Here is a 24292-nt window from a genome sequence, read left to right on the forward strand (position 1 = left end):
AATCTACAGATTCAATTCAGTTCCTATCAAAATCCCAACTACATTTTTTCACAGAACTAGTAAAAACAATGCTAAACTTCACATGGAAGGAAAAAAGAGCCTAAGTAACCAAAAGAAATCCTAAGTAAAAAGAACAAAGCTGGAGACATTACATTACCTGACTTTATACTAAAAGGCTAGCATAACCAAAAAAACATGCCACTGGTATAAAAATATACACACAGATCAATGAAACAGAATAGAGAACTGAGAAATAAAGCAGCACACCTACAGCCACTTGATCTTTAACAAAGTTGGCAAAAACATGCACTGGGGAAAGGACATCCTATTCAATAAATGGTGCTGACACAATTGGATTGCCATATGCAGAAGAATGAGACTGGACCTCTACATCTTACCATATGCAGAATTAGCTCAAGGTGTTCTCAATGAAGAGGCTGAAAATTTTGGGGAAAAATTAACTTACTGTGGGTTACAGACTTAAATATAAGACCTGAAACTGTAAAAATAATAGAGAAAACCTAGTAAAACTCTTTTGGACATTTTTTCTAGGCAAATCATTCATTACTAAGACCTCAAAAGAAAATGCAACAAAAACAAAAAGAGGCAAATGGGATTTAATTAAACTAAAAAGCTTCTGCACAGCAAAATAAATAATACATCAAGTGAACAGACAACCTGCGGAATGGGAGAAAATAGCGCAAACTATGCATCTGACAAAAGACTAATATAGAGAATCTACAAAGAACTCAAAGAACTCAATAATAAACAAATAAAAATAATCCCTCTAACAAGTGAAAAAGGACGTGAACAGACATTTTTCAAAAGAAGACATACAAATGGCTAACAGGCATAAGAAAAAATGCCCAACATTAATTTTCATCAGAGAAATGAAAATTAAAACTACAATACCATCTTACACCGTCAGAATGGCTATTGCTAAAAAGTCAAAAGCTAACAGATGGTGGTGAGGATGTAGAGAAAAGGTAATGCTTATACACTGTTGGTGGGGATGTAAATTAGTAATACTCTATGGGAAACAGGAAAGATAGTTCTCAAAAAATAGACCTACCATTTGACCCAGCAACCCTGCTACTGGGTATCTAACCTAAAGAAAATAAATCATATTAAAAAGATATCTGCACTGATACGTTAATAGCAGCACTATTCACAGTAACAAAGATATGAAATCAACCTAAGTGTCCAACAACAGATGATTGGATAAAGACAATGTATATATCTATATCTATATCTATATATCTATCTACTACTACATTTTATGTGATAGATATACACATCACATACAATGGAATAGTATTCAGTCATAAAAAATCATGTGTTTTGCAGCAACCTAGATGGAACTGCAAGCCATTATCTTACGTAAAATAACTCAGAAACAGAAGTCAAATACTGCATGTTCCCACTTACAAGTGGGAGTTAAATAATGTGTAAGCTTGGACATAGAGTGTAGAATAATAGGCATTGGAGACTCATAAGGATGCAAGGGTGGGAGGGGTGCTGAGGAATGAGAAATTACCTAATGGATACAATTTACACTCTTTGGCTGATGGCGCCACTAAAAGCCCAGACTTCACCACTAAGCAATATATCCATGTAACAAAACTGTCCTTGTACTCCCTAAATGTATACAAATATTTTAAAAAGAACTTTTAAAAACAAGAAAATGATCTATGGAAATGTGAATTTCTTCCTTATCTTTTAAGAATTTGTGTACTTTCCATAGAAATGTACTTTACATGTTATTTAAAATTTATATACCCTTTAATGTCTAAAATGACTAATTAATTACATTAGCCATGAGGCAGGAAGAAATGATAGTAATATAATAATGATAACAAAAGAGTAATAGTCTTGAAAATTAAAATATGTAAATTTCATTTTTGTTTTGCATTATCTTTTTAGATATCTTTGAAAAACTTACTCATATTTCAGTGTTCTAAGAATTATAGCTATTAGGATAGAAAATACCTTTTACAAGATCACTAATAAATTTGATGTATATTATATATTATAGTTAATGCATATATATTCAGGCTTGTCCTTGCGAATTTACATTATTCATACCATTTACTTGATAATGTCAGCTCAGTGATAATTAGCTTTGCCAAAAATTCAGCACAAATGATTTTTGGAAAGAAGCACAACTTATTGATCCAGCATACATTTAAAAATAAAGAAGGAAGTACAGCATACTTATAACAAGCAGCAGATGTACACACACACACACACACACACACACACATATATTAAAGCAACATGATTTTAATTTACAATCTGTTCAATAATTCATCAGTGTCATGTGCCTCCCCCAAAATGTTTTTATTATATAATTTAGTCCAATCTGAAAATATAAAAATAAAATGTTTAGATGATAGTCCCAGGATATTGAATTCTCTGCTATGTATACATAGTGGATTAAAGGTGACTATAAATTTCTTATCACTTCTTCCATTGAGAAATGAAGTCTGAGAATGAAGCAAAAAAATTACCTTTTGTAACTTTGAGCTTGCGTCTGAAGAGATCTAAATTCTGCATTGGCACTCTTAAAACACTTTCTCCTGGAAACCAGCTGCCATGCTATGAGAAGGTCTCACTCCATCAAAGAATATGTGGAGGGGAACTGTCACACTCTTATTGTTAGACCCAGCTGAGCTACTCACAGAGTGCCAGCACCAACTACACGTCACAAAATATCCCAGTCCAGTAGAGCTTCCCGGCAGATGATTGTAGTGCCAGCTGAAATCACATAGAGCAGAATAACCACCCAGCTGATTCAAGTCAAAGCACAGGAAAATGAGAGACAAAAATAGCTATTTTGTTTTATCGCTAAGAGTTAGTGGTTTGTTACATGATAATAGATAACTAAAGTAATCTTGAAAGGTCATAGACAAAATGGAGTGTGTTTGCAGAAGTCTAAGCTTTCACATCATCCTGACCCTGTGTTATTATATTTTCAGCCAGCAAACTCAGCCCTGATTAAATTTTGCATTAGTCTTGAGTATGGTTGGCAGCCTGTCATAATCTCATATGTGTTAGCATGGGATCTGAGATTAGTGTTAATGCTGTCAGCTTGGTGTCAAATATGGCATGTGTCCTTAGCTCTTTGTAGCAGAGTCTCTGGATCTGCTTCTGATGAGCACTGTAATGCTCTATTGAGATTTATGAGTCCAAATAGAACTTCTCAGTTCTATTCTGAGTCCGGAAATGTGGTTGGGGCCTAGACAACCTGCTTAACACTTTTCAGGCTTGCTCCTGTGAACTTACATTATTTCTTACATTTGTTTTGATTAAATGATGGTCTAGTCTAAATGGAATCAGGGCATGACAAAAAAAGAAAGTGGAATAAAACCTCTGAGAATCCCTGCGATTCAGAAGAATATGAACAAAGGAATGCCAGTAAGGTAAAATAAGAAAATCGAGAGAAAGTAGTGTTATTGAAGTCAAGGGGTGATCCACAGGGCCAAATTTTTAGAAAGGTTAAAGATGATAAAGAACAAAAATCCAAAATTGGAGCCATTAATGAGAAGAGAGTAGTAAGAAAGTCAAGAAAGCAAGAATAAATCAATGTTTCAAGACAATTAGCAGAGAAAAAAAAAGTTATAAAAATAGAATAAAATAAAATAAAATAAACCACTGAAGTGCATGATTTATCAAATACATAAGAGCTTCTCAGAAGAGATCAGTTATAAATGATGCAAAGATATATCTGAGTGTGGAATAATGAATTTTAGATTCACGATTTACAACTTGAAGTATTTAACTTAAGGAATACGCTATTATAAATTCCTAAAAGATATTGGCATTGCCAGAACAGAGAACACATGGATTATTTAGAAGCCACATCTGGGTAGTTTTCATTTATTTTCATCTGAAGGTACAGCCAAATTCATCTTAAGCATTTTGTTGTATAATTTTACATGATTTGAGTGTGTATTGGGTACAGTCAAGGGAAATATGTAACTAAAACTTGGTTATGGTCTCACTTCAAAGTGTATTTCTTAAAAAAAAACCTAAGCAACTAATTTATCATGTCAATACCATACACAATTGTTAGTGATCTTAAAATGTAATGTTCAAGCTTCTCATCCTACCTGAGTAGTGTTAGAATGCAGAATACATAGAATATTTTGTTTATCTTGATACTTGGTACTATTCATTGATAAAGAATTGCTTTTCATCCACCGAAGGATCACAAAGTTCAGAGTTCGCAAACAATAGAGCAATGCCACAGTATTCAATTAGATTTTTTTTTCTTGGAAGAAAGAACTATAGAATCTGCATGCTTATGAGTATGGCAAAACATATAAAACTGAGCAATACAAAGCAATTTACCCTCAGAAATAGTTTGTGAACATCTTTGTAGATTGCTTTCAGTATCTAATTAGAAGGGCTTCTTCTGCAGATTAACTTCTGCTAACAGTATTTTAGCTAAGTTCAATGTGAGTAGCAGTTTCCTTTCATGTAATAAATGTTTAGATGTGAAACCTCTATTTTTACAGTCAGGTACTTCCTGGTAAATGGTGACTAGAAATTTCAGGAAGCATTTCAAGAGGCCAAGTCCAAGAAAGAATGGGCCAAGGCTTCGACTATCTGTTTTGTTTAAATATAATCGGAAAACTTAGAAAGACACCTCGAAGGAATTTAGACATTTTTCACTTGTTTGTGATTAAAAACAAATTTTTAAAGACTTCTTTAACTGAAGACACTTAATTAAAGCTAAAGAAGAAAGCTAACCACTTAACAGCAGGGGTACCATGGATACAAATGCTTCATTAATTGGATAAAAGAGAAGAAGAAAAATCTTTCCAAAAATATTACTATGTGCTTCTGAACACATTTTACTAAGAGTATTTTTTAATCAACGCTCAGCATTGACTAGGGTGTGACCTCTCGTAACCATGGCTTCAAAATACTTTTAGATAACACATCAAATTAAGAAGTGGATGGAAATGAGAATGTATTTTGTTATAATAATAGAGCAAAAGGGCATTATATCTGCTCATGTGTGTAGCATTATAGTCCACTACAAAGCAAAGACTATTCATTCATTCAATCAATGATTCTCTCCCATCTTACCTACAGTGTCTTTGGCCCTATGCTAAGTGCTAAGAATAGAGGGGCCAACCATAAAGGCAAGCGGGCAGTTCCAATTTAATGAGATTAGTACCATAACCCAAGTGGGTACAAAAGGGGCCGGAAAGACCAAGGTGACTCAATTAACCCAGATTTGAGAGGACAAAGAACACTCTTCTAAGGAAGCTACTTCTATGCTTACACCGAAGAATGCCAAGGAAGGAGGGAAAGGCATGTTACATTCAGAAAGAATGGTGTATACACAGACCAGAATGCAGAGAGAGCCTGGAGACTTCAGGAACTGCAAGTGAGTCTGTGTGACTGGAAAACACAGAGTAGTGGATGCGAAGTGGTGAAAGTGGGAGCAGAGACTGAAGGCAGAGGCAGGAATCAGTTAATGATAGGCCTCATAAGCTGTGTTAATGAGAGTTATTTTACTTGAAAAATAAAAATGTATGTAATCCAAGTCAACAACTGTAGGTTCTTAGACACTGGGTTCTATTTTTTTAAATATCCCTACACATGTTTATAAACTATGTGAGAAACACAACTAAGTGTACAAAATCCGCTTTTTACATCTATCCAAAGAAGAACTGGACTGGAAATATTAGCAAGAATATCCTCATACAAGCTGACTTAACAACATACCAGGTGACAAAACAACCATTTCATGCAATGGTTGTTTTGAGGGTGATATTACCTGTTATCCTGAACACATTCCTGTTATTTATTACCAATAATAAAATTTAAAAAGGATAAACATGATTGATAATGAAGTCAAATACTCCAGAACAAGAATTTTCAAGGAGGATGGAAAGCTTATTTTGTCTAAAGAATACAGTCTACTGTAGACGTGCGAGAAGTCTTGAGGCACATCATGGCAGAGACAACTTTTTTATAGGAAAGGGAGCAGAATAGTCTGTATCATGCCCCCTCCAAAAAAAAAAGTTTTTGTAATAGTGATATTATATGCATTATTGGCAAAGCACAACTTTGCCTAATTAGCAAAATAATAATAACAATAATAATAAACAAATGGTGCAAATCTTCATCCACCTATTCTTGAAGAAAGAACTAGTCAGAAAATGAGAGAAACTTTCTTTTTGACTCACTCACTTACCAAGATGTTTGAGGAAACATTCTAATTTACGCAATAATGAGGGGAAATATTGCACTAGCATCTGGTGCATTAACTTGATGAAATGAAAGTAGTCAGTGTACTGATAATACTAAAGGAAGAGGATGAAATAATAATAAGCTAATAATAACAGAATGAATTCTTTAAGGCATAAAAGGTTTAACTTTTGGTGTACTAATCACTAATGGAAGCAATGATAATTTCCCCCTCTAACAAGATATGCCATAAATATCACCTGATAAGCCTCAAAATATATTTTAACTTTAAGAGCTGGATTTTTCCCAAAGATACTCAGTCACATAATGCTATGTATCTTTTAAAATCAGCTATTGCACATGTGCCGTGGAAGATATTATAAGATTTGTAAAAAAAAAAAAAAAAAAAGCAGTTATGCTTTGGAGATAAGAATCCTGCTTTCAAAGGAAGCAGGCTTGCTTCAATGTTCTTCAGTTTATTCTTTTTTACAAAGTTGTAAATATTATTCTCTTGTGGACTAGACTGATACTGATTTTATATATTTTATAACCTTTACTTATGACATAATCCAAATCTTAGAGATGCATTACAAATTTTTCCACTTCCCAGTGCTAGTTATTTTTATCGAAATTGAGCATAATCTTTGAATGGCTTCTTTCTATAGATGGTCCTATTATGGTGTAAAGCCTGAAGGCATTCCCTTTTGGGTTTTGCCGTTTATAGTTCTCTCTTTTTTAAAAATCTTTTTATTCACTGCATCATGATCGTGCAAAGACAAGGGAAATAACAGTTTTCTGTTGTGGCACCAAGACAGATTACTTTCAGTTTAAATATACTCCTGGCTAGAAAAATGCAATAAACCATGGGATCTATGGAAATTCACTAAACAATTCTTGGAGTTAAATTGAGGAATTATACATGGACACAAGCATTTGAGTGAGTGATTGCATTTTTTCCTTTGAGAACAGTAAGAATATTTCAGAATTTTCTAGACCAACTCTGTGATGTTGGGAAACATAGCTAATTTCAGTAAATCTATTAAAGCCTGGAGAAAAAGAAAATCAATAAAAAATGTAAATCAGTCTACAGCTTTTCCTGAGAATGTATTTTGGTAAGCAAAGTTCTCTGGCTTTCAAACATTTATAAGAAAGATCCTAAAGCCCCAAATATGACTATAAAGATACCAATTAATTGTTGGCTTTAATTATCTTAGGCATCCAGAATTATTCTCATGTTCGTCATATCAGAGTATCTCTTATCTGTTTATTATATAGATTATTCATCATTTGATTATTATACATATCTACCATTATTACCAGTACTTGTTGTGATGTTAATGAGATAAAGAAGTTAAACAGTAACTTGTATTTTCTTTACAATATTTGAAATGAATGACATACTATTTACGGCAGAAAAATCAAGGCACCGTTGATCAAAGTGAAAAAATAGTTGCTAAGACAGACAAATAATTATCTTGAAAAATATATATATTTATTGCTAAGAAAAAGTATCCTGATTGGCAAAAGCCAAGTTACCAAAATCAATACCTTAACTTCTATAAAATGATGTTAAAAATGAAAAATTTTAAAAAGTTAAAACAGAAAAAAAACCTTGATAATCATAATGTTAAGAAAAATAAAATAAAAATAAAGAAAAGGCAGGGAGGAAGGGAGGAAGGAAGGAAGGAAGGAAGGAAGGAAGGAAGGAAGGAAGGAAGGAAGGAAGGACGGAAGGAAGGAAGGGAGGGAGGGAGGGAGGCAGGGAGGGAGGCAGGCAGGGAGGGAGGGAGGAAGGAAGAAGGAAGGAAGGAAGGAAGGAAGGAAGGAAGGAAGGAAGGAAGGAAGGAAGGAAGGAAGGAAGGAGATAGAAAGAGGAAAGGAAGGAAGGAAAGAAGGAAGGAAGGAAGGAGATAGAAAGAGGAAAGGAAGGAAGGAAAGAAGGAAAGAAGGAAGGAAGGAAGGAAGGAAGGAGATAGAAAGAAGAAAGAAGGAAGGAAGGAAGGTAGGAAGGAAGGAAGGAGAGAGAAGAGAGAAAAGAGAGAGAGAGAAAGAGGAAAGAGAAAGAGAGAAGAGAGAAAGAAAGAAGAAAGAAAAAGGAAAATAAAAGAAGAGACTTCTATACCAACCGGATATACTGCCCTTTCAGGTGTGATGGTTAGTTTTATCTGTCTACTTACCTAGGCTACAGTGGCCATTCAATCACACACTAATTTGGATGTTGTTGTTTAGATATGTTATAGATATGGCAAAAATCTACAATCAGTTCACCTTAAGTAAAGGAGATTACCCTTTGATGGTATGTGTGGGCCTTGTCCAATCAATTGAAGACCTTAAGAAAAAACCCTGGGATTTCCTTGAGAAAAACTTCTGCTTCAACCCTATAGGGTCAACTCCTGCCTGCTAGCCTACCCTACAAATTTCACAACCACATGAGATAATTCCTAAAAATATATAGTATCTGTAAATATGCATATATGTTTATATATGTGTTCACGTATATATGTTATGTGTTTTTGTGTTATTTGTATGTGTCTATATATGTGTGTGTGTGTGTGTGTGTGTACGTATATACATAAAATCGTTTTTGAACTCTGACTGGTAGACTACAGAAGGTAAGCCTTCCTCAATACTCTCCTTATACTATTCAGGAAACCCTTCCCTGGTATCAGGATCTGATGGAGAAAATTTGCTCACAAGTTTTATGAAGAAGAGAAATTTCAGCTGACATATATAACGAGCTGTTTCTGCATAAAAATGTTTTAGTGGCTGGGTGCGGTGGCCCACACCTGCAATCCCAGCACTTTGGGAGGCTGAGGCAGGTGGATCACGAAGTCAGGCATTCAAGACCAGCTTGGACAACATGGAGAAACCCGTTCTCTGCTAAAAATACCAAAAAATAAAAAAAAAATAGCCGGGCATGGTGGCACATGCCTGTAACCCCAGCTACTCAGGAGGCTGAGGCAGATGAATCTCTTGAACTCGGGAAGCAGAGGTTGCAGTGCACCGAGGTCATGCCATTGCACTCCAGCCTGGATGACAGAGCAAGAGTCTGTCTCAAAAAAAAAAAAAAAAAAAAAATTAGCTTTCATGGTTGTATTCCCATTAATTTATTTTATTTTCAAAAGATCTGCACAATTCTTGTGTAACTACCTGACAAGATTACTTATTACATATTTTCACAAAAGATCCTGAGGTTCAGATATACATTTGATCCTCACAATTTTCTGTCCAAAGATCAGAAGGGTGGAGCTTAAATTGATTCTCATTCTCTCCGTTCCCACAAGACAGTCTCACAGATACATAACAAGAACAGAAATAACTATAAGTGTTTTCTACCTTCTTTGGGAACTGATCTGTATGTACCTATATAATATAAGTACAAGTTGTTTAACAATTGCCATAAAAGTAAACTATGTTATGTAAAAACACCTATTGCTGAAAATATTTATGTGTGATATATTTATATAAATATATATTAAAATGTGAACATCATATTAGCATATCATATCTTAAACCTCAAATGATATGCAAGTCTTCTAGCACTTATAAAGTACTATACAGTAACTAAGTTTAACTGGGTGGTTTACAAATGTGCCAAATGGGTGACTGAACCCATTTGGTCTTAAAGAACAGGTAGGTCTTCTCACACATACAATTCAGGGGCACACCAAATCTGGGAAAAGTTACAGGCAGTGATTCAGAACTTGTTAAAAAAAAACATTGGGATGTTTAGGGAGCACAAGTAGGCCATCACTAAAGAGGTCAGAGCAAAAGAAAGTTTCACATTTTGCCATTTCAAATGCAACAAACAACACACAACACAACACAACACAACACAACACAAAACTGTGTGCCCATCATCCAGGCTCCTCAGATGATTGCACAGTTTGCACTAGATGCCATCAATAAAGGAAGGTTTACTCAAAAAAGAAGTTGGTATAAATTGCAATAAACAGTAACACTTTAAAATAATTGTCTAATCAATATTAATTCCTCTAGTATCTATTTAACAGCATTAATCACAGTGAACTCATTTAGTATTAATGTGAATGTCACAAGTAATTCAATTGGATTTCCACTGTAATTCAACATTCATTATCTTAACAAGACCATTATTTTACAACGTTACACGGTAAACATGAAAGTAAAAGTAATAAAATCATGCATGAAAGAATTATAATGTAGTGCTATATGTTACAGCTATGTATAATAAACTGTTTTATTCATTTGAAATAGCTCATCGAAGGATGGAATTTATTAGTGGAATATACACACTCCTGCATGCCCACAAAACTATGACATCTCACTTATCTATATTTGTCAAAAAAAAGTTGTCTTGTGAAGATATTTGTCAAATATTGAGATTTCTCATTTAAATTCTAACACTTAGTAAAACATGTTATTAACTATTAACTCTCTATCTGCAAAGAGAGATGTGAACGTATTTTCCTGTATATTGTGATGGTATGGATGCTCATTGGTCAAGGTTTTTTTTTTTTTTTTTCCAGCTTTCTCATTGCCAGGTTATCAGCTCTTATATTCCACTCATGTGTAGGAGCTTAATTTAGCTGTCTTCTCCCCACTTTTAATTGCTTCCATTATGCTGAAATCTTAGAAAAAGGAAAAGGAAGAAAGGAAAGAATGGAGGAAGAAAAGATAGAAACATGTTTCGAGTGTGTGTGAGGTGTCGATCAGCAGACCCTAAGAGACGGAATGAGGGCCTCTTCCAGGTATAAATATGAACTCTCATGCACTGATTATATATCACATATTTTAGTTCTGAAAATCTTAAATTTTCTCTGACTTTCAGATTGTGCTCTAGGAAGTTAAGATTTCCATATCCTGATTTCAAGTTAAATTCTTCTGAGATATATCACAAAATGTAAATGCAATATCTAACAATTTATTTTACATTTCTAGTTTGTGTGTAAGTACTCAAGAGAGCGTGTTTTATTCAACTCTGCATATTCCATAGCACCAAGTGCAGTGTTTTACACAATGAACACTCACTGGAGGGGAAGAAAAACAAAGAAGAAAAAGTGTACTCTTTTCCTCATTGGAGGTGCCAAATAAACATGCCAATTACCTAGTAAATCACTCATTTATATGTATTTTTGTACCACACACTATGTAACGCCATATACAGCATCATCTCTTTCTATAGGTCTTGGAAACAATACTTTTAAAAAGTACTTTAAATGAAATCTTATATGAAGCCTTCATATCTTAAAAAAGAATCAGACACTTGATTGAAATGGTGGCCATGGAACCTGAAATCCCACAGCTAGCCCTTTGCTTAAGGATGACAGCAGCCCACAGGGAACCTCCAAGGAACCTCAGGGCTTAAAGAAATGACTTGAAAACAGGTGTCAGTGATATCAGATTCAAATCTAAGTAAAAATTGAGCTATAGAGCTCTGAGTTGTTAGGTGTACAACCTAACTTTTCTGAGCCTGAATTTGTTTGGCTGTAAAAATGAGATTAAATATTTCTACCAATGAGTGTTGTTGTGAGAAGCAGAATAAGAGATATAATTCCTATCATTTTGTATTGTTATTATTGCTTGTCACTCATTCATTTAAGAAAAATGTATTTAATGCCAGTTTGTTTCAAGAATAATTTTAAGCTTTGAGGATAAAGCAGTGAACAAAAGAGACCAAAGGCCTGCCCACATGAAGCTTATTTCTAGCAGTGGCGACAGACACGGATAAGATATAGATAAATGATCGTTTCAGATAGTTCTAAGTCATATAAATAAAACAAATTAAAGAACTGTTTTTGTCTGTCTAGTATTTAGATAGGGGGCTCAGGGAAAGCATTTCAGATAAAGTGAGGTAGAGAACCACGTAGATATGAGGGGAAAGAGTATTTTTGGTAGAGGGAATGTGACAAGGTACCAAGGTGGGAACATTCAGGATATATATGAGGATCATAATTGGAGGTTGGAGAGGACTGAGGGATAGGAGCTGAGGTCACAACATTATCAGAGATCCATATGGTATAAAACTTCAGGTCATTTTAAGAACTTTGGATTTGACTCTGAGTTAGATAGGAAGATATTGGATGATGTTGAACAGAGATGTGCGTTCATTTAACTCACAGGTTGAACATCACTCTGCCTGCTACATGGGAAAGGGACTGAAATGGGAGGCAGGAAGAGTGAAGGAAAGAGATTAAGGAGGCTCTGCTTTAGGAGACCATGCTGCTTTGACTTGGGAGCTCATGATGGAATTGGAGAAATACATATATATGTTGGAATATATATATATATAAAATAGTTGAAATTGTGATACATATGTATTTGTTATTAAACAATAAATTATATTGCATGATATAATAAACACACAAACACACACACACACGCGCACACCCCTTGAACCAGAAAAGATTCTATTTGTATTGACGCAGAAATAAAGCTCTAAGAAAATGCTTCATCTTTCCGTTTTCCTCATATGGCATTGCATTTCCCACTGGCATCATTCCTCATACATGGGTACTCCCACTCCAGTATCAGAAGCATAATTGAACTCTCTAAGCTTTCTTTGTGTTATTTGTAAAATGCTCAGCTTTGCTTTTTAGGTAAGAGTGAATCTAATGAGGGAGTTGGAAACGTTTTGAAAACTGTAAAAGTGTCCCCAGTTGTCAGGTACAATCAATATATTATAACCAATTACATTATATTATGCTTTATGATTACATACATGTTAATTTGTGATTTTTGTGGTCTTTATCACCTACTAACATCTCCATTTCTACTTACTTCAATCTGTTGTTTCTTTTCCAGTATATGAAAAAGAATGTCGTTTGAGCTCTAATGTACTTCTTCTACCTCAGGAGAACGTGTTGTGGGGCAGGCTGTAGGTATATCTGTTGAGGGAGCCCTCTCCAAACCCAGAATAACTATGACATTGCAATATGACATAACAGATCACAGATGGGATAGTGTTATTATCTTTCATGCATATGAGTATGTTGGAAAATATGTTTCTTCATTGTTTCATAGCTTGCCAGTAGCAGTAGACTTTTTTTTTTTTCCTTTTGGTTTTTCTTTTCTTTTTTTGGTCTAGTGGGTGGTGCTATACAACTTTTATAATTATCCCCTCTGTGTTTCTTACAGCCTCTGCCAATTTATATCATTTTCTTTGTTCTTGTTGTCATGCTCTTCTAACTTTTTCATTTGTTTGTTTTGTTTTGACCCCTAAATTCCAGCAAGTTTCCCAATGTGATGCATATTGCATGTTAAAATGATTTCTATGATCCAGTCAGAAGACTGGATTACATTTGAACTTTTTCTACAAGTGGTGATAGATTCTTTTTTGCATCTTCTGAACAATTTGGCCAGCCCTATTTATAGTTAATGAAAAATTTATGAAACCCTAGCTAAGATAGATAAATGTCATAAAACATTTTTATTGCCTTTGTTTATATCATAAACCTATTTAATAAGGAGAATAAATTAACATGTTAGATGATGTTACTTTTTGAAAAAATTGCAAACTTTCCCTAGAGCAATTCAGTTGTCATGACATTTCTATTTTTAGGATGGTATCTTTTGATAATCTCTTCATACTTTGCATCTAGTTTTTCTTTCCTCATGGAAAAGAAACTATTCAGACTGTCATTGAAATATCTGAAACACATTTACATTGTTTTATTTTAGAATAGCACAATTGAGACATAATTCACATACCATAGAGTTCACAATTTAAAGTATTCAATTCAATGGTTTTTAGTATATTTACAGAGTTGTATAAACATCACCAAAGTCAATTTAAAATATTTGGGGTGATTGTCATCATCGCAAAAAGGAACTTCATGTCCTTTAACAGTTACTCTCCGTTTCTCCCCAGTATCAGGCAAGCACTAATCTACCTTCTGTTTCTATAGATTTGGCTCTTCTGGACATTTCTTCTAAATGAAATAATATATGGTCTTTTGTGATAGCTTCTTTCACTTAGTACAAAGTTTTGAGATTCATCCACGTTGTAGCAAATATCAATACTTCCTTTTTATTGCCAGATACTATTCTATTGTGTGGATATGTGACATTGTATTTATTCATTCATAAATTGATGGATATCTGGGAATTTACCCCTTTTTTGCTATTATGAATAATGGCACCATATGCATTTATATCCAAGTTTTCATGTGGACATATATTTTCATTCCTCTTAGGTATATACCTAGAGGTAGAATTGCTGGGTCAAATGTTAACTCTATGTTAACTCAAATGTTAACCTTAGGGTGAATTTCCAGATAGTTTTGCAAAGTGGCTGCACCATTTTTTATTCCCACCAGCAATATGAGGAATAGACTTTCTCCGCATCTTAACCAACACTTGTTATTATCTGTCTTTTTAATTTTAGTTAATCTCATGATTATGAAATAGTATCTTGTTGTGGTTTTGATTTGCATTTCCCTAATGGTTAATGACATTGGACGCTTTTTAAAATTGTATTTATTTATTTATTTATTTATTTAAGACAGAGTTTTGCTCTTGTTGCCCAGGCTGGAGTGCAATGGCACAATCTCAGCTCACTGCAATCTCTGCCTCCCGGGTTCAAGTGATTCTCCTGACTCAGTCTCCCAAGTATCTGGGATTACAGGCATGTACCACCATGCCTGGTTAATTTTGTATTTTCAGTAGAAGTGGAGTTACTCCATGTTGGTCAGGCAGGTCTCGAACTCCCGACCTCTGGTGATCTGCCACCTAGGCCTCCCAAAGTGCTGGGAGTACAGGCATGAGCCACCGTGCCTAACCTGGACACATTTTTGTGTGCATATTGGCCATTTGTATATCTTTTTTTTTGGTAGAAATTACTTTTATTATGTTAAAATATTCCTTAACGAGTTAGCAATTATTTAGGTGGAGGATGGTCCAGAAAACAAGTTTATAATTAAATTATCCTTGTCCTTGATTACAGAAATTCATGAATCACACACATCACACTATTCTCTGGAGTAGCTGCTGAAGGTCTGCGAGGCTGTGAGCTTGGAGAAGCTTCTCCTTGCCTGTTAGGCTGCTCCCATCAGATCATGACAAAATGAACATTATTTTTCTCTTTGGAATTAAATCTTGACAACAGTTCGAATGCTCTTTCCAGAATGCATGAGTTCAAAGGCTTTGTTAATTTCATCAAAAGAGAGATTGTGAGTCATAAATTCATCAGCTTTTATCTTTTTGGACATATATTCAGATGCCCAACTTTGGGACACTTTCTATACTCTTCCATCTCTTCCATCCTCCAAAGGCAATGCCTTTCCATGTGTGACCCGTTGCCAGCTGGAATGGATGAGTGGCAATTTCTTCACCTGAAGCAGTTACTCCAACCACCACACTGATGCCCCAGCCCTGGCGACATGCCTCAAGTGCTGCTCTCATGATCTTCACATTACCAGTACATTCAAAGGAATAGTCCACTCCTCCATCAGTGCTCATCATCTCAATGAGCACTTCCTGGATTGGTTTACTAAAATCCTGAGGGCTAATACATTCATGGCTCCAAGCTCTTTGGCCCTTGCAAATTTATCTTTATTGATGTCCACACCAATGATCTGCGATGCACCAGTCACTTTGCAGCCATGGTAACTCCCAATCCAACTCCTCCTAGGCCAAAGACGGCATAAACAGAGCCAGGCTCCACCTTGGCAGTGTTCACAGCAGGACCATAACCAGTGGAAATGCCACAACCTAGGAGACCAACTTTATCCAAAGGTGCTAGAGGATCTATTTTAGCAACAGAGATTATCAGCCACAACTGTGTATTCAGAAAATGTTCTGATTCCAATGTAATGTAAAATTGTCTTTCCTTTGCAAGTAAATCTGCTGGCACCATCTGGCACTAATCCTTTCCCTTGTGTGACTATTATCTTCTGGAAAAGGTTAGTTTTAGGATTTAGACAAAATTTGCATTCTCCACACTGTGGGATATAAAGTGAGATGACAGTGTCACCCGCCTTCAGCTTAGTAACTCGCTCGCCAACACTTTGCACAATTCCAGCACCTTCATGTCCCGAGATCACTGGAAAACAACCCTCAGGATCAGCTCTGCTCAGGATATAGGTGTCAGTGTGGCAAACCAGAGTGGCAACAATCTTGATTCGAACTTCATGAGCCTTTGGGAGTGCCACCTCTATCTACTCTATGGAGAGAGGCTTTCCAGCCTCCCAGGCAACTGCAGCCTTGCACTCGATAACCTGGTTCGCCATGTCCATGGGTTCTATCCATTTGTATATATTTTTTAGAGAAATGTCTATTCAGATACTTTCTACTTTTAAAAATTATATTATCTGTCTTTTTTAAATAATTGAGTTATAAATATTCTTCATATATTCTAGGTAAAAATATCAAATATTTTACTAACAAAATTTTTCTCCCATTCTGTAGGTTGCCTTTTTATCTCCTTTATGGTATCTTACAAACACAAAACATTTGAATTTTGATGAAGTCTAATTTACCTATTCTATTTCTTATATTACTTCTGCTATTGGTGTCACATTTAAGAAACCATTGCCTAATCCAAGGTCATGAAGAACACCTGTTTCCTTCTAAGAGTTGTATAGTTTTTGCTCTTATAGTTAGGTCTTTGATTGATTTTGAGTTCATTTTTGTATATAGTGTGAGGTAAGTGTACAAATTCATCCTCTTGAATGCAGATGTCCAGTTGTGCAAGCACTGTTTGTTGAAAATATTCTTTACCATGAAACTTTAAGCTTAGTCTAAAGATAACTAGATTTGCAGGGATTTAAGCAGCAAGTTATTATCCCCATGTTACTTGACAAGCATTAGGTAATCACCAATTTTACCTATTTTGTGATGAACTTTATGCTGACAGATCACTAGGGCCCCTCTCCTCAGTGTGATTATAGTCTAATTAGTTATTTTATAAATTATTAGGCTTAAATAAGATAACATTTTGTATACTAAATATTATTGTCCTGTTTCCAACTCCTATAAGGTAAGTAAATATAAAATTTCTCTGTCTAATTCTTACTGATATCAATTCTTTACTTCCATAATTTTCTTTGCTCTTCCTCCTTCCTCCTCCTCCTCTTCTTCCCCTCCTCCTCCTCCTCCTTCTTCTCTTCCATCCCACCTCATAAGTATAGAGAATTCTATGTATTAGAATTGAATATTCCAACACCTAAGATGCTCCACATTTATGCTTTTATTCTATCAATGTGAGAGAATTGCTTCATCCAAATGTGAATGTCAAGCTATTTATTTATTTATTTATTCTATTTTTATCTAAGTGTCTTTTTTCCTTATTGTTCGTTAAGTAAATTTTACTAAGAAATATTTAGAAAACCTCTTCTAATTTTCATGTTCTCCTAAAAATATTCAGTGTTCACAAAAGCTACTCAAACCGTCAAGTACAGTTATTTTTAGTGAGACTGAGAATAATGCAACTAACTCCTATGATATTTTATTACATAAGGCTCCATATCTGCTTATGAGCTAGTTAGAACAGATGTAATACTTGAAATCATAACCACAAGGTTGAATTTGCAAGAGGTGTTTTGTTTCATTGTGTTTCACATCACCTTTGAGGTACTCTGGACACTTACACTTGGGGCTCTATAAAAATAGCAGCAATAACAACGAAAAGAATAGATAAGGACAGTTCCAAGATACTTGTGCAAACCGCTCTCTACACAAATAACCATGTATTTAAATTCCTGTCTCCACTTCTCACAGATTGGGTTGGTCAATTCCTGCAGTTGTTATGGAAGCATCTTTGCAACTTCCTGCAAACTGTAAAACTCTTTGCCTGGATCAGCAGCTCTTGGTCCTATGGTATGCCTGCCTCTAAAAACACCTTTCATAAATGTAGAAGCAATTTCCACTAGAGATCTAAAATGCTAAATCAACTTCTGTTTTAAAATCTAAACCAAAGTAGCTGAAGTTTGTTGTTGCTATTAAGAAGTTTTAATTCTTAAAAAGCCTCCAGAGATTATCTGAGAAAGCCACTCAGAATATAAGTGCAATTTCTTGTCTGCATTATGTCATCAACCTCTCTACCTTTATTTCCTATAAAGAGAGTGATACCCTTATAATGACATATTTTTTCTTCATTTCTGACCGGTTATATGGTTTGATACATATTTTGCCCATATCACAGAGCAGTTTTTATTCAACTCAAAGAAAGAGATAATCTACATGAACATTACTGAAAATATTACTACCCTATATGGGAATTTAACTGGATTTTTCAAATCTACTGGGCAAGTGGGGATTGAATTTTTCTCAAAATAAAGAAATTCATGCTTGCTCCTTCTGTGGCCTTTCACTGGAGGATCAAAAGAACCACACATATAAAATGAGAGTTTTAAGCCCAGCTGCAGCTTTCTTGCATACTTTTCACACTTGAACCCATGAAAGTGGAAGAAAATATAGTAAGAACATTCTGCTAGATACATGTAAAAGGTGATTTTGATGCTTAAGGGAAATAAAATATCTTAGCAAATTAACTAATACTAGTTTTATTGAACTGACTTTAATATGGCATGAGAAACACTTCTTCTTCTATAGCTACAGTTGAAAATTAAGTTCTCCTCCCATTTATCCATGCACTAGAAGAGACCAAGATATGTGTGGATGGATGCATAGAAGAGAGCACTGAGCCCCCATGATGGATGATTGTGAGAGTGAGCTTTGAGATCTGTAAAAGTTTTGGACTTGATGTCTAATAATACTTATAAGACAGGAGACATTAGAAAATTATATTGACAGTTTCTCCACAGCTGTAAAATAAGTGTCATAATACATCCTTCTTAGGATTTCTGTGAATATTAAATAAGGTAATGCATGTACAGCATGCAGAATCATGCCTTGCATAATTTAAGCTCACATTAAAACAATATATTTATTTATAACTGTTGTTGGTGTCTAAAAAATCTCACAGCGAAATCATCACAGTCTTAGGGCAAAACAAAGAAGAATCAAATACAGCTGTTTTACAGACTGAAGAGCAAGAAAAAACATAACTTCCTTCTCCCATCCTCTGTGAGTTTATGTAGGATCTGTGAGAACTCTCTGTGACTGTGTAAAAGGAAAATGCCTGTCATACTATGATACTGTTTGAAAAGTTCAAAAGAAAAAGGTCATATCATGTGCCCAATGCAAATGTAATGTTTTGCTTTCTAGTTAGTTAATTTGTTATACACTAGACTGTTGTACTTTCAAGTGCCTTCAAATGCAAAAGGTATGAGTGCACGCTTTCAGAATTTTGGAGAATGGATGACTGACTTCTTGTAACCAGATTTAAACTGTACCTAGCTTCTGCAAGTCAGGCACACGTATTGATTTAATAATTAAATGCTGTAGTCTCATTCTCTGTTCTACCCATGTGTTTCTCCTCAGGCAGTGAATTTGAATGTTGAAGAATTTGAGAGTCCAGACTTCAGTGGATAGTCAACACTGGTAAAAGAAAGGTACGGTATGTCATGCCAAAACAAATCTAAAAGTATTTGCACTTCTTGTAATCGCAAGCTTAACAAGACACACAATCCTTGCTGGACTTCTCAAATGTCACAAAGGTTTCCAAAGGACAAATATATGTTTATGTTTGCTCCATTGTCTTAGTAATTGTCGAGATTTTTTTCTCATAGAGTAATAGAATTTCAAACCAGGATACTTAGATCTTATAGCCCTATTCTCTCATTTTAAATATTAAAACCTTGAAACTCTGAGAAACTAAATAAGTCAGTTTGTTACATATTCATTTGATCTGAATACCATCTTTTAGGTGAAAAAATGTACAGTGTTATTAAAATACAAAAGTTCATTCAATATGTCTTCATATACCTATCTGTATATATTGCATGTCTTTGTAAGGTGTTTTTATTCTGCACTGCTGTGTCACACACTTTTGAGCCTGGCAGAGGTCAATATGTCTCAGGCACTGTGTAGCTCCCTAGTTGCTACAAATTTCTTCTGTGGGCCCAGACAATATTTCCCTCTGTGTATAAAGGCATATATGGCTAAAACCTACTCTACCTCAAAACTGTTTAGTAATGATAGGATATAATATAAGTAAATTTCACTCAAATATTTCCCAACCTGTGATAGTTATAACATATTCTATAAATAAGTCTACATTTAAAAACCAAACCAAAATTTTCACTGTATTCTAATCTTAATCCAATATTACTCAAACTCAGTTAAAGAGGCCAGATAAAGTACAGGCAACATGCTACTCTCCCTTCATTTTTATCCCTTTCATTCATCCCTAAGTGTTTCTTCTTCAGCTGCTAACAATCCCAACATTTTCCAGTTCCTAAATGAAAGCATTTGGTCATGTATCATGGATGAAAATACATACACAGGAGAAGAAATCTGTCTGCACCTTGCAGACTTGTCAAAATGACCGATTATATAGATAAAGAAAATGCATAAAATACCTCTTCACATGCGTTGTAACCAGAAATACAGGGTGTGAATTATATCTGGATGCTTACATATGAATGATTTAAATTATTGTGACATCTTTGCCTTTTCCAAAATATCACAATGGCAATGAAACCACTGAGTATAATCCTGATAGATTAGAATTCAAGTTTGTTTTGACAAAGTAGCAAGCACAGCCAGAGTGAAAAATGCTGGGTAACTAAGAATACAGGCCCAAAAGGAAGAGAGAACCCCGAGACAGGGTGGCAATCCATTTTAATGGGAATGGGTCTGGATATTGACTTAGAAGACTGGGAGTCAATCTCAGCTTAGTTACTCACTAGTGGTGAAACTCCAGAGAACCATTAAGTGCTAGGCAATGGAAGATGCAAATGTGACTACAACACTTTCTAATGGATAAGATGCCTGTGAATAGATCATTATAATACTATGATAAAAATGCTTCAAAAGAGAAAATAATAACATAGAAAAAAAAGAGAAGGAAACAACACATTCTCTTGAGTTTAATATGTTTTCACAAAGTGGACAAGTTAAAAGAGTAAGTAGGCATTTACCAGATAGGAAACAGAAAGAACATTCAAGGCCAATAGAGCTACAGGTAAAAAGCATGTAGCAGTGAATGAGCATGATAAGAAAAGGAGTTTAAGAAGGTCAGTGAATCTGGAGGCCACTGGTTATAGGGTAATGGAGAATTTGGGCTGAGTGAGCTTGGAAAGCCTGGATTTTAGAGGATTTTGCCTGATACGCATCAGAGTCTTTGAACTCTATCTCACGGACACACCAAATCATATGAAAGGTCTTTTAGGAGAGAAATTACAGGGTTCAATGTGTGATCTACCTAAAGTAACCTTTGCTAAAGTCTGGGGAAACAGTTGTCACTGTAAAATTATGTAGGAGGCCATTTTTAAAAGACTAGGCAAGACATATGGGGGCATATGAGAGACTTGCCTAGGACAGCAATTATGTAATTAGACAGTAAAAGCCAAATTCCAGGAATATTTGTCAGCTGGAATCATTACTTGGGATACAGACTGAATAGTAATGGTTTGTAAGAAGTGTTGGAAGTATAATTTTTTAATTTAAGAGAATAGGGTTGAGTTTAAAGTTTTAGAAGCCATCAGTTTATAAATAGTAGCTGCAGCTATGACAGAGGCTAAGTTCTACCAAGAAGAATGTACAGAACACAAAATTTGAAAGGGTGAATTCAGGGGAATACCAACATTGAAAGGATAGGCAGAGGTAGAGGAAAGCCAATTAGGGTTAAACACTAAGATAATCAGAGAAGTAGAAAGATTTCAGGAGTTAGTTGTAGACTAGAGGCTAAATTGAAGAGATGATTTTAGTAATAGAAAGTAATCAAAGAAACACATGTTGCAGAGATCATGTGAGCTGAAGACTCTATAAAGATCCTGCGTGAGAGAAACATCCAGAATAATAATACTGGGGCGAAGCAGAATGTTCATTATACTAGAAATATGTCCTTTTATTTGAAGTCAGCTTAATGGTTCTATATATGTTACAACAGGTCATTGAACGTGATCTCAGTAATGATTGCAGTGTTAAGCCTGCAGTACTAAACAGTGTGTCAATTTTCTAGAAACATCTATGGTGTCTTTATATGTGGCAGAGTTACCACAGTGACAACAAATTAATATGATCTTTCTCAGTTTTATGCACCAATTTTTCTGTTTATTTGAAAGAAATTGTAACTATTATCCATATATTAATACTATTTTTAGCATTATTATTGGGAGAGTCAGCATTTTAGTGATGTAAACAAAAAAGTGATAAACTGTTAACCATAATGTTAATCAATTCCATGAGATCCTATTTCTATGAAGGTCTCAAATATTAGCACTTGGTTCTTCTGTGCAAGTACATTTGCTATTGTGGCAGAGTTGAGATTTAAAAATCAATACTAAAAAAATAAATATTCCAGATATTTTTGCCATAAAAGAACTTAGAAATGTGCTCATGTATGAGAAAAGGAAGATCTGAACTTCACAACTGAAGAAAAAGGTCACATTTCTCTTAATTTACTGCTAAATGGTGGAACATATCTCTTCACATGCATATTCACTGCTACATATTTAGTAAAAACATATTCAAAATAATTCCTTGCATCTAAATCTAATTTTGGCATTATCTAAAATTTAAGTTGCTTAAATTTTATCTCACTTTAAAGATATTAAATTTTGTGTATGAATTGGATCAAAGTATGAAAATACAACTATGTATAGTATCTATTGAACCCACCTAAATATATAACACTTTATATCTTGGTTTTGTTTTCTCCTTATTATATTATGTAAATATATAAAAATTATAAGTAATATAATAATTTAAAATAATTGTTATTTTCTAATAAATATCCACAAAATACCCTCAACTCTGTGTTGCCTCTCGAAATGCACATTCAGGGTGCATTAGAAACATGCTAGTTTGTCTGTGGTTTTCCGGGAAGCTTTGAGGTTTCAACTTTGATCTCTCCTCTTACACACTGAGATTTTCTCCTGACTCCACTAGCCCAGACAGAATTTCTACCCTTGATCTCTAAGGTAATTTTAAACATACTCTTGACACCAGCATCACTCAGTTGCAAAAGTTTCCCTCTTAACCATGGCGTGTTTACTCTGCAGTTTCTCTGTTGGCCTTTGCTCATCTGGACTCAAAAGTGACTTTTTTAAACTTTCCACCCCCAGGAATAGTTTTTCAGTCATTTAGTTCACATGTTTTCTGCTTTGACTAAAGTATTTTGAGGTCCCATTTTTGTTTCCTCAACTGTTTAAGCTCCTTTATCTGAGGAAACTAGATTTTCTCTTTGATCTGCCAAAGAATCTGTTACATCGTTTGACCACAGGGTGAACTCTACTTAAAGTGACTCCATATTTTTGTGGCACTCTCATTCATCCCTTTTTAAATGCTGCACCTCTGTCAAGGTACTCTGCACCTTGGATATCAAAGTTGTAGGGCTTTTTTGACTAGTTAACCCGTTGCTATCAAATCTTATCTCAGAGATTAATCTGTCATTAGTCACTTTTACCTTAGTGTGCCATTAAAAAGTTACTTCAACTGGGGATATTTGCAACTGAGCTCTGTCCTCCAAAGGTGGGAAGAAAAGTGGGAGTTTGTTTGACATAAAACAACAAGTTAATGAACTATTGGAGCTTTTGCAAAGAAGGCCTTTCCAAAGCCTATCAGCCTATAGAATACTTGGTCATTTGCCATTCATTGAAAAGAAACAGATCGGCCAGGCACAGTGGCTCACGTCTGTAATCCCAGCACTTTGGGAGGCTGAGGCAGATGGATCACCTGAGGTTGGAAGTTTGAGATCAGTCTAACCAACATGGAGAAACCCCGTTTCTACTAACAATACAAAATTAGCCCGACTTGGTGGCACATGCCTGTAATCCCAGCTACTAGGGAGCCTGAAGGAGGAGAATTGCTTGAACCCAGGAGGTGGAGGTTGCAGTGAGTCAGGATCGCACCACTGTACTGCAGCCTGGGCAACACAGCAAGACTCTGTCTCAAAAAAAAAAAAAAAAAAAAGATAGCGTACAAGGGAAGAAGATATCCATTAATCTGATCTGTGTCAGTCTTTCACAAAAATTGATGAAGTATACTAATAATTCTATGTACTTTAACCACTACATAGAACTTTCACATGTATTTTCTG

At 35.0% G+C, this 24292-nt stretch overlaps 1 pseudogene; it reads right to left on the reverse strand.

Annotated features, from left to right (window-relative positions):
* Positions 1-15275: 15275 nt before the first annotated feature.
* LOC711845 (alcohol dehydrogenase class-3 pseudogene) lies at positions 15276-16421 on the reverse strand (annotated as a pseudogene).
* Between the last annotated feature and the right edge of the window lie 7871 nt (positions 16422-24292).

Source organism: Macaca mulatta, chromosome 1 (genome assembly GCF_049350105.2).
Source record: "Macaca mulatta isolate MMU2019108-1 chromosome 1, T2T-MMU8v2.0, whole genome shotgun sequence".
Lineage (NCBI taxonomy): Eukaryota > Metazoa > Chordata > Mammalia > Primates > Cercopithecidae > Macaca > Macaca mulatta.